Source organism: Mirounga leonina, unplaced genomic scaffold, assembly GCF_011800145.1.
Source record: "Mirounga leonina isolate KUSES-001 unplaced genomic scaffold, KU_Mleo_1.0 Mir_153, whole genome shotgun sequence".
In the NCBI taxonomy this organism is placed as follows: Eukaryota; Metazoa; Chordata; class Mammalia; order Carnivora; family Phocidae; genus Mirounga; species Mirounga leonina.
In genome coordinates this window covers 17,725,611-17,737,092 of record NW_023270387.1, presented here as the reverse complement: position 1 = coordinate 17,737,092, position 11,482 = coordinate 17,725,611, and the positions used below count along the sequence as shown (strand labels likewise).

Sequence of the window (11,482 nt, the reverse complement as noted above, 5' to 3'; positions counted from 1 at the left end):
TACAAGTCTCGGATTATGCTCTGGCTGTTGCTGCAGACCCTTCAGACCTTGTCTGGGTGGGGCCTCTTGGGAATGGTACCTATCCCAGGAAAAGAGTTGGTAACGTTCTGTACAGTCAAATGTAGTCTGAGCCAATAAGGTTGTCCTGGTGTTCCTCCAAGAGCCACAAAGAGTTCTCCCCCGCTCCTCCCCCGCCCACGCTGCCCCCAGCATGTCTCCCTGAGCAATCAGGCCCTAACTCAAACCTGAAAATAACTCCAATCCCCTGGCCCACACACAGTCCCACCCGGCCAAAGTGGGATAGCGTAAGTTTTGTTTAACTTGCTGTGGGGTTGAGGAATATTTGGGTTTTAAAGAGTTATAAAGGGCTCTTTGTAGCAATTGCAATATTTATGTACACATCACCAGAGACAAACAAGACTGGAAATTAGGGAACTGGCTTCTTCTCACCTTGGGAGTCAGTCCTCATCCACGTTTGACCTCTACTCACTGACCATGCGGTGCTCAGGTTATGGTTTGTTTATATATGCCAGCTCTTTAATTATGAAAGCATAAGTCCTAGGGACCAGGACCAGATGCTGGGGTTGGCATTGCTTGGTGGGAGACTGGCACTGACAAATGGCCTTGGGTGGCTCAGACCCAACCTGGCCTGCTCGGGTTGCCTGAAATAGGAAATTTTTGCTGTAGGGAGACTGCGGTAGGCTCCGAAATTAAGAGGAGTCTGGTATGAGGAAAGGTGCTATCTTGGGAATCAGAAAACTAGTTCTAGCTCAGCAATAACTGGTTATGTGATTTTGAACGAGGCATTTTGTCTTTCTTGGCCTTGGTTTCTCTCTCTGAGAAATGAGGAGGTAGGCTAGGTCAGTGGTGTTCAGCCAGTTCTCTGCAGAACCCTACAGTCTTTATGGAGGTACCAGGAGCATCAGGCTGGATCTACCAAAAAATTATCAACTCTGGCTTATGTGAGTTGGTAGCTCCCCCACATACACATGACCTTGGTTTTTGGTGTCATGGTAACCTTTTGCTATTCCATAGAGGTGTTCCCGTTGGTGAGGCCACTGATTTAGATTTTGGACTTTCTATGGTAAGCACTAATAAAATTCTAGAAGAAAAGAAGACTAAAAAAAAAAAAATCAGCTCTAATGTTGCCCTCAGGAATTCCATGATCATGGATCACACATGGAAAATACATAGAAAAAAGCACATTAACTATATGAACATGGCAGCACCAATTACATTTCTAGGGTATACCTTCTCCTAAGAAAATTGACCTCTGAAAAATCAGCTCCAGAATTAATTTTAGTAAACCAAACCTGAACAAATCTACTTTTTAAGAGTCTCATGCTCTACCGACTGAGCTAGCCGGGCACCTACAAATCTACTTTTTAAAAAATGCATTTATTTGGGGCCCTGGACCGTAAGCTGGAGCTACATGGCTGGAGCAACCGCTAGACTTGTCTTTATCTCAAAATATTTCTTCTAAGCAGCCTATAATCTTAGCGACTTATTTAAAAGAGGTTGACTTATATGCACACAATGAATCATGGAACACTGCATCAAAAACTAATGCTGTAATGTATGGTGACTAACATAACATAATAAAATAAAAAAATTTAAAAAAAAAGAGGTTGACTTATTTTCATTGTCTCGATTGTGTGCTCATATCTGTTAAAATCCTTTCTGAGGTCTACTAGAGGGATTGTTACCATACTAGTATTTCCCCAACTCTGATTTTCCAGGAGTGTTTTCCTTCAGCAGGTTGTATGGGTTTACAAGGACTGAAGTGCCTAGGAGCAAAGTTCAATCAAAGTGGCTATTTATATACAACTTGTAGTTACAGTGGAGCAATTCACAAAGAATTTCCCTTTGTAACACTGACAACAGCACCTTGAAAAAAGCAGGCATACTTGTTGAATGACTGAATGACCATTCATTCATTTATTCATTCCATGGAGTTGACCCCATCACAGAGCTTTGTATGAATTACTGTTTTCTGCTTTGGAGAATTGAAATGAAGCTATGCTTCTTCTAATAACTGTACTTTCATCTTGACTCACTCAGCCAGCTGGGGCTTTATATTTACCTGGCTTTGAAGATCAGTCTTTTGGGGGACAGAGGCTACTCACCATCATCCTACTGTTCTGTTTCCTTAATAGGATTCTCCTCTTTGGCTCTTCCCTTGACCACAGAAGGATCCTTCAACACAGAGACTACTGACAGAAGGGGGCATTTTTTGTGTGAATAGGGGTGAGTCACGATTAGTTAACAGAAACTTGATTCTCAAAAATACAGTGAAATCTAGGGAATTTTCATTTTCAGCTGCATATAGTCCTTGTTCGGGTTATATTAAAATATACAAGGTCATGAGCACAAATTTTGAATTGGTTAGATGTTGTTCATATTACAAGCAAATAAATACCTGATTGAAATTTGACATCAGAAGGCTGATAAATTGGACTCAGCTTCCCATGGGCTTGAGAGCATCTTCAGAAAATAGCATTACATTCCTACCTTCCAGGAGATGGGGAATTGGCTTTTTAAAGCATTATGTATGAGGAAGGTGGTTAATAAACTCTAAAAGATGTGAGATTATAGACCCGAGAAAATCTGTTCTGGAACTTAAAGGATCAATGGGCCCAATTCACCTAGCTAAGAGGACTATGGGTGAGATAGCATAAGACACATGAGGAGGTTGGGAGAGAAGAAAGCAGGATATTGTGTTTTCTGTCTCCTTACTTGACCTTGAGCCTCTGTGGAGCTTAGCATGCCCATCCACAAACTAAGGACAGAGGATCTGCCTCTCACTTTTCAGTGATCTTGGAGGTTTGTGGAGATAGTAACGATCAGAGCATTAATGTTAAAAATGTTGGGGTGCCTGGGTGGCTCAGTTGGTTAAGCGTCTGGCTCTTGATTTTGGCTCAGGTCATGATCTCAGGGTCATGGGATGGAGCTCCGTGTGGGGCTCCACGCTCAGCAGGGAGTCTGCTTGGGATTCTCTCTCTCTCCCTCTCCCTCTGCCCCTCCTTCCACTCTTTCTCTCTCAAATAAATAAATAAATCTTAAAAAAAATAATGTTAAAGTTGTCACAGAGGAAGTGACACTTCTTTGAGGAAGACATGGTTGCAGCTATAGTAGAGTTCTGGATGCCCCACTCCTGCTCCTGACTCACCACTCTTCCCTCTGGCTAAGGAACAAGCTTTTAAAGACAGTGGGAAGACACTCATGGAAGCAGGGGTGGCAATTCACCAAATTTGAGTTACTGTAACCAGCCACAACGTAAAATCTCTGGAGAAGATATGTGCTGACCTGCTCAGAGGCACAAAGGAGAATAATCTCAAAATGAAAGGACCAGTTTGGAGGCCCACCAAGACTCTGAGAATTACTACAAGGAAAACTCCTTGTGGTGAAGGTCCTCAGACTTGGTATCCTTTTCAGATGAGGATCCACAAGCGACCCACTGATTTGCACCATCCTTCTGAGATTGTTAAGCAGATGACCCGTCAGTGTGGAGCCAGGACTTGAGGTTGAAGTCATCATGGCAGATGCATAAATCAACTTTTGCAATAAATCGATGATCAGTTGTTAAGGAAAAAAAGTCACAGAGATAGAAGAGTGACTCATTGTGAGATAGCTATGGCAAAAACACAGGCATTGAAGCCATACAGACCACCATTCAAGTCTGAAACCCTGCCACTTATTAGGATACTTTGACAAAGGCATTTAAATTTTCTGAGCCACACAACTGTGGCTCTACCTTTAAAATGGAGATTATAAAATTGGGATAAAAAGGTAATTTACATGCAGGAAATACCAGACCTTATGGAGTACATATTCAGGTCACAGCTCTCATCACCATCATCCCAGCATTCATTTATTCAATAGGTATTTTGAGTGTTCGCCATGTACATTGGAAATTAGATGTGATTTGATGTCAGTTTATGATGTCAGTGGAGACAAAATGAAATCACCTTAATGCATATGAAGGGACTATGTTTCCCTTAAGTAAAATGTTTCAGTTCATAACTGACCAATAAGATTTCAGCTGCACACAAATGGCTTTTGTTTGTTTTTAGATTTGTATAATCCATTATTCATATTCTCATCCAGTCTTTCTTATGATTAACCGCATATTTGCAAGATGGCCACAGGGTGAAGTAAAGCTGGAATCTAAGCTAATAAACAATGGGCTCCTTGGAGGCAAAACCTATGTCATAGTTAACTGTGCCTTTCAGGGCCTAGGAATAGCATCTAGACTTTGAGTTTTATTCTGGAGGAGATGGAAGCCATCTGAAAACTTTGAGCAGAGGAGTATCATGAACTTACTATATTCAAAGAGACTTATTCTGTCTTATGTGGAGGACAGCTGGGTGAAGGCAGAGAGGCCCTTAGATGGTCATTGCAATAATAAAAAAGTGACATTATAGTGATTTGGTCTTGAGTGGCTGTGGTGGGAGGTGGTGAGAAATGATTGGATTCTGGATCTGATTTGAAGGTAGCATGACCGAATTTGCTGGTAGATTATAGCGTGGTGTGAGAAAAAGAGAAGAGTCAAGCCCGAGACCAAGGATTTGGGACTGAGCAATGAGAAGAAAGATGTCACCACTTACTGAGATGAAGAAGACTGGGAGCAAGTGGGAAAACTCTTGAGGGGAAGATCAAGGATACAATTTTATGCAACTTAAATTTGAGACTTCTGTTAGATACTCAAGTGAGCATTCAGAGCTAACAATTGGATTATTTGAATCTAGATTTCAGGGGAAATGTTGAAGCAGGAGATAGGGATTTGGCAGTCATTGGCATATAGACGGTATTCGGCATCAAGGGGCTAGAAGAGATCTCCAGAGAGTGAACATAGAGAGCAAAGAAGATGAGGTCCCAAGTGTGGGGCCTAGAGCACTGCTATGTTCAGAGTTCAAGAAGACAAGAAGGAACCAGCAAAGGAGGACAGAAGGCAGGCTGATAGGAAGGAGGAGAACTTGAAGAGAGATTGGTGTCTCAGAGACAAGAAAGATTAAAAAAGTAAAGATGTTTCAAGGAGAGGAAATGGTCAACTGTGTCAAACGTGGCTAATAAGCCAAATAAGATGAGCACTGAGAATTGATCTTTGGATTTGGCAAAGTGAAGGTTTATTGATGACCCTGACAAAGACTGTGGTACTGGAAACATTGGAATGGTGATCTGACTGGAATGTGTTCAAACGAAAAGAGGAAAAGAAACAGGGAGAGTGAGAACAGACCTCTCTTACAAGGGTTTTGCTCTTAAGGGGCGGAAAGTCATGGGTGGTGGGGAATGACTTGAAAGTGTAGGGTGTAAGCAGGGATCGTACATATGGCCCAGGGACTGCTAAATCTGATTGGATGCTGGCTATAGGTCTGGGGCAGGGTCTTGGAAGGCCCTGCTGATCCAGACTTTAACCTTTGGTTGCTGGCTTATGGAAGGTCCAGGAGGTCCCAGGGGAGAGTTTGGGTTGAAAAAAATGGGAGAGGGGATACTTGGGAAGCTCAGGTAAATGGGTGCTTCCCACCGGGTCCAGAAGTATCTCAATACTTTAACACTCAGCATGGTAGTACCAGCGTGTTTTAGCTGAACACCAGCCTGGATCCATAAAGAGGTTTCCTTCTTTATTATCTTTGTTTTTTAAGAAGAGGATATTGCGGTATACTTTCATGATGATGAAATGTGACAAGAAGGGAGGGGGGATTTGGAAATTCATTGATGTGAGAGAATGAGGTGACAATTATAGGAGATCCTTGAGTTGATGAGTGGAGATGGGGTTAGCATACAAATAAAAGGGTTGGTTTTGATGGAAACACAATTTTTTTTTTTGTGGTTCCTTGTAGCAGGAAGGAGCACAGAGGAGAGGGGCACAGACATGGGTGAGCTGCTAAGTGGTGGTAGAGGGCATGTGAAATTTCTTTGCTGGTTGCTCCTAGTTTGTCTGTGAAAGAGAGGAAATTTATTAACACTGCAAATTCTTACCTTCCTCAAGATCAGTATGCATCCACATTTTATCTGAGATTTACGTAGAATTCTGGGAAAATGCTGGTCACTCCACCAACTTTTGATTCAGTGTCTGTGTTTCCTGCCAGGAGACCTCCAACTGTGGGATTTTGATCCCACCTCATTCCATGAATGATGATCGGAGCCCAACTTCCTTTAGAGACAGTTTGTAGAGTGTGATGACCCCTGGCCCTCTCATGCCCTGGTTTGCTATGGAGTGGCCCAGAAAGGAAACGTTTCTTGCCTGGCACAGTGATGCATCCAGGGCCATGACAGAACCTGACTCAGAGTAGGTGTTCAATAAATGAATGAATACAGGAAGGGAGGGAGGGCAGGAGGGAGGGAGCGAGGGAAGAAAATTCAATTTGCATCTAGAAGGGACACCACTAATCTAGCCTAGTTGCACTATGTTTCTGTTCAGTAGATTTACATCTTGTTTATAACTAATTCCTCTGTTGCACGTTTGGCATTCTGAGATTTTTTGCCAAGACTCAAGAATACATCCAAAATGGCTGAAGGATGACAGTGTTTGATTGCTTGCCTCTCTCTCTACCTCCGAAGTTAATATGATGCTATCTGAGTGCAAAGGCACAGACAGGGAGGAATTTAATGCAAATTTAGCCAGGAGTCTAGTGCCACTTCACAAAATATTGATTAGGTGTCTGATTTGCTCTCCCCTGACAATGGGCCATAGGAATAAACCAATGAGGTGGGCTCAACCCTAGCTCGTCATGGTCATTCGATAAAGCCAGGCAACCAATGAGGAGCAGCTACCTTTTGATTGGATGAGAGGCCAGTGAGGGGGGAAACCATCTTAGCAACAGCAGAAAATATTGCACACGCCCTTGCACACACGCACAAACACAGACATCATGCTTTACCACCCTGCTGCAGTGAACAGTCACCGATTGTGTCTCTTAAGGCTTTTGTTTAACCACACTCCCACTTCCAAAGGACCAGTTTCTGTTCACAGATCACACTGCTTACCTGGTCAGTCAGCCCATAATCCCTTTTTAATGGAACGAAGGAACAACACTCCTCTCTGTGCCCCCTTCAACACACATCTTATTAAGGGGCGAACTTTGTCCTGGAGGTGGATGGCCCAGGCTTTGTTCTGACACGTACCGCCCTGATCCCTTTCAGGGAGCCAGCCCACCTCTGTCCTTTCCCGACCCAACTGGCAGATGGGGGCAGGGAGTGTGGTGGGCAGGGTGGGCCCACTGCTGGACGGTCATTTCCTCTGTTCCCTGTAAGACTGCATGCAGCAGAGCTTCCCCAGGGCCAGCGCAGGCTCCAGAGTCCATGTGATTTTCCTTACAGGCTTCCCCTTTCATTGTTCATGGCCTTCACATCCAGGGCCCAGGAAAGCGTGCCTGTGTTCAGCGTGACATTTGGCAATGTCTTTCTTAGCCACTGGGTTCCAGACATTTAGCACTCTCATTTGAAAGGCTCCCCTCCTCCGGTCTCTACTGTGTTTTTGTTGCTTCCCGAGCAGCTGCCCTTATTCCCCAGGTGCCGGGGCGTGGGGGCTGCCTGCCAATCCCTGGTTTCCCCAAATTAGGAGCTGCCTTGGCCTCCTTGCTTCATTTCACTCCTCGCCCACCCCACAGCCTGGCTCTGAAGGCAGGTAACAGGGAGGACGCTTTGGTGCTCGACATCATTCTTTCCTCCATGAGCTTTGCTTTCTCTGCTCTCACGGCTCCTTTCAGCCTGAATCTTTGATCCAAGAGCATCTGTCCATGATTATCCAGTCCTGCTGGTGGCTCTCACTCTGATTCTCTGCTGACAGTTATAATTCTGTCTGGGTAGGAAAGCCCATCCGTTAGGACAATCTTCACTCTCTGAGGTGTGTGGCTGGTCTTTTATTTCTAGAGAAGATGAAGCCGAAATGATGTCAGAGGACTTTTCCAGCCCAAGAAGGATGCTTGTCTAGGAAATGGTAGCCTGCTCTTTCCCACCTTCCTACCTACACAACAAAGGGAGATGGCATGAAATCGAAGCCAGAGGGGATGAAGACCGGCATGAAGCGTGAGTTTCTGAATATTAGGGTTAGCAGAACCTGGAATGTATTACCAAGTGAGGCTTTGGAATTACTTTCTGTGTTGGGTACAGTAGCCGTCTCCTGGAGTTTTGTGAAGGTGTATTCTCTTTTCTCACAGAGGCAGTGGCATGGACATGATGACCTACAGGGCAGCATGGTATGGACTTTGGAGTCAGACTGGTCTAGATTCAGGTTACCGCTCTGTTGCTGTCGAGCAATATGGTGGTAGCAAATTTCTGAGCTTCTCTGGGTGTTTAAAAAAAATCTGTAAAATGGAAGGCACAGTATCAACCATATAGGTTTAAATAAAATCATGTATGTACTATGCCTGGCATAGGGCTTACCATGTAATGAGCATTCAAAAAATGCCCAGCCTTCCTTTCAATTCTAGAACTCTCAGAGCTTCATTCCATCAGTATGCTTGCGGATATGGTATCGTTCATCGATTTTTAAAAAGTGAGCATCTATCTAGAGCCTAGCACTGTGAGGTCTACATGTGGTTTCTGCCCATGCCAATTTACAGTGGAGCCTGGAAAAGAAGCCCAACAAGTTACGTCACAGGGAGCAGCTGAAGCAAGGCAAAATGAAGGCCAGTTTTACGCAGCCAGGAACTATAAAGGGAGTGGGACAGCTATCTGAGTTAGAGTCCCCCCAAGAAAACATGACGGGAAAGTGGGGACTTGATTAGAACCTTAAAGAACAGCTACAATTTGAATAAGTTGAAGGGGTGGAGGTAGAGAGAGAGCCTCCATGGAGGCTGAGGAACAGCCTCCTGTTCCTGAGCTGGCAAACCCTCAGGAGAAGAACCAAGTGTGGAGTTTGAAGCAGGAAGAGGGGGTCTGAAGGATGTTGGTAAGGGGCTCAGGCCCTGGAATTAGGCCTACCTTGGTTTCAGTTCAGGAACTGCCACTTATGTCCTTGTGACTCAGTTTCCTCAGCTGTAAAATGGGCATCATAATAGGATTAAATGGTATCGGAAGCTGATAAAGCGCTTTGGGTATATCTGACTGCAAAAACCATGCTTTGACCCACGCACACAGCCTTCATAACAGGACCACCAATCACATCTTTTTAATGTGAGACATGAATAGATAAAAGGTAACAGCTCCAAATGACGGCTGGACAGAATTTCCTGGGCTGCTGTGGAACTCCATGACAATGACCTCTGGTGTCCTCCCAGACAGCTGCTGATACCCACTTCTCCCTCTGTGGGTTGTGATTCAGCATTTAAGCATTTTCCCTTTTATCTCCCCATTTGTATGCTCAGATTAGACATGGATTTGGTTAGACCTGCATCTGTTGAGACGGCCAGCCAATAATAGAAGCCCCATCGGGACCAAAGCCGTCTGGTTTCAGGAGTGGGTCTAGCGAGTGAGGTCTAGGTCAGGAAGCTATTAGCTGCAGAGTCAGGGAATATATTCAGCTGTCATCACTTTTTAATTAAAAATAGCCTGGTGGCACTTGCATTCCACCACTGTGTTGTAGGGAGCGGAGCACCACCCTCTCCCCTACAGTGGGTCCTCCCACAAAACAGGATACATGTCTTCCCTGTGGTCCCAGGTCTCCAGAGCTTGTCCAGAGACCACGAGAAACCTAAAGACCACTTTAGGAGGGAGTGGACACAATGCATACATAACCTCTTCCCAATTCTACCTTTAGAAATGGTAGGTTGGTGAGACGATTTACACCATGGAAATCTGCAAATGCTACAAATCAGGGCCTCTTCCTTGATGGAGAGTGGCATGCCAAACACTGACCATCACACCACTGGGAGAGAGGTGAGGTAGACCCCCAGCTGGTAATTCCTGAGAAGACCCTTTCGAGGTAGGATTTTTCGACACTCCAGGTTTGGTCTCCATTTTCCACCATGTTAAATCCACTTCTCCCATTGCTTATATGGAAAAGAACCTTGAGAGCCAATATGCCATCACTTTAAGAGTCCACTCCATCAGACCAAAGTTCAAATCCCTGCTCCTGAATTACCTGTCATGTGGCCTTGACCTTGTCTACTTTGTGAGGCGTTGGTTTTCTCATCTGTAAAATGGGGCCAAGAATGGGGTCAACTAGTTAAGGTCACTGGGATCATCAATAAAATCTTTCATGTGGAGGACTTAGTACCATCCTGGCCTGAAATAATCATGAGGTAAATGTAGGCTACTTTATGATCTCAGACTTTATCATTCTAGTTGGGGGACATGATAAAAAAAAAACTGAGCAGGTATAGACTAACCGGGTGTTATCAGGCTTGTCATAAATGTAGAAGTCTAATAACAACGTTATTTGACACGGTTCTCTGAACCATGTAACAGTGAAGTGTACCAGTCGGATGCCACAACACTTAATTAAAATGTTTAATTTATTACTCTGGTGTTTTTTGCATTTAAAGATATTTGTGCAAAACAAAATGCAATGCAGTCCCCACTCTCTTAAACTGGCATAATACACAAATTATATATTCAGCATCTTATAACAATATGCAAATAAAACATCTACATATTTGTAGTTTCATCAACACAAAACATTTCTTTTGTGCTATTTTCCATAGGCACACCAGAACAAAATGATTCTTGACAAATAGGGTCAATTTCTACTCTTGGACAAATCCAGTTTATACTCTTTTGGAGCTTATGGTACAAAAGAGAACACTGAGATCCCTCTCATAGGTAGGCAGACAGATAGATGAGAGAAAGAGACAGAGAGTGCTATGAAGGAAAAATAAAAGTTTTTGTATCAAATGCTAGTTCATAGAAATCTGAAGTTATCTACCTGTGTGGTGAGTTAGATAAAATTCATTTTAGATGAATGTGAGTTAGCATCATTGGAATCTTACACATGAGCCAGTAGACTTTGATTAAATCTGACTATCTATGGTGACTAATTTTAATTTGGTTTTCTTTGCTGTGCAATTTGCCTTTACAAAGTTAGCCAGACCAAAGTGAGGGGCCAATTTAGGAGAGGCCAGTGGCAAAACTCACCCAACATTTATCAGCCTATTTACTCTAAGACCTGTCCCCTGGTTGTGCTGGTTCCAGTGGTAGCTCTAGAATCAATGGTTCTCTACAAGGCTCCTCTCTGTGGCAAGTCTGTACACTTTCCAGAGAAGTATCCCCAGCCAACCTGCAGAAGAATCACCCAGAGTGCTTATAAAAATGAGGATTCCTAGGCCAAAGTCCAGTCCTGTAAATCATGTAGATGGGACCTAGGAAGTTTGCATTTTATCATGGGCCTCTGATGATTGCTGTCTACACCAAACCACTGCTCGAGATGCTACCCTCTTGACATACTTCATATTCTAGGCTTCCTTATTCCTTCTACTGCTGCTGCCTTAGTTCAGAGGCTCAGCCTGGCTACTGCAGAAGGTTCTTAATCGGCTTCTTAGTTATCCTCTTTACTATAATAAATATAAACTGAATAAAATTCCGATCTTATAGTGCCAGATCC

General features: G+C 43.8%; 1 pseudogene; it reads left to right on the top strand.

Annotated features, from left to right (window-relative positions):
* The first annotated feature begins 2,363 nt into the window (after nt 1–2,363).
* Nucleotides 2,364–3,744, top strand: LOC118013488 (annotated as a pseudogene).
* Nucleotides 3,745–11,482: the final 7,738 nt, after the last annotated feature.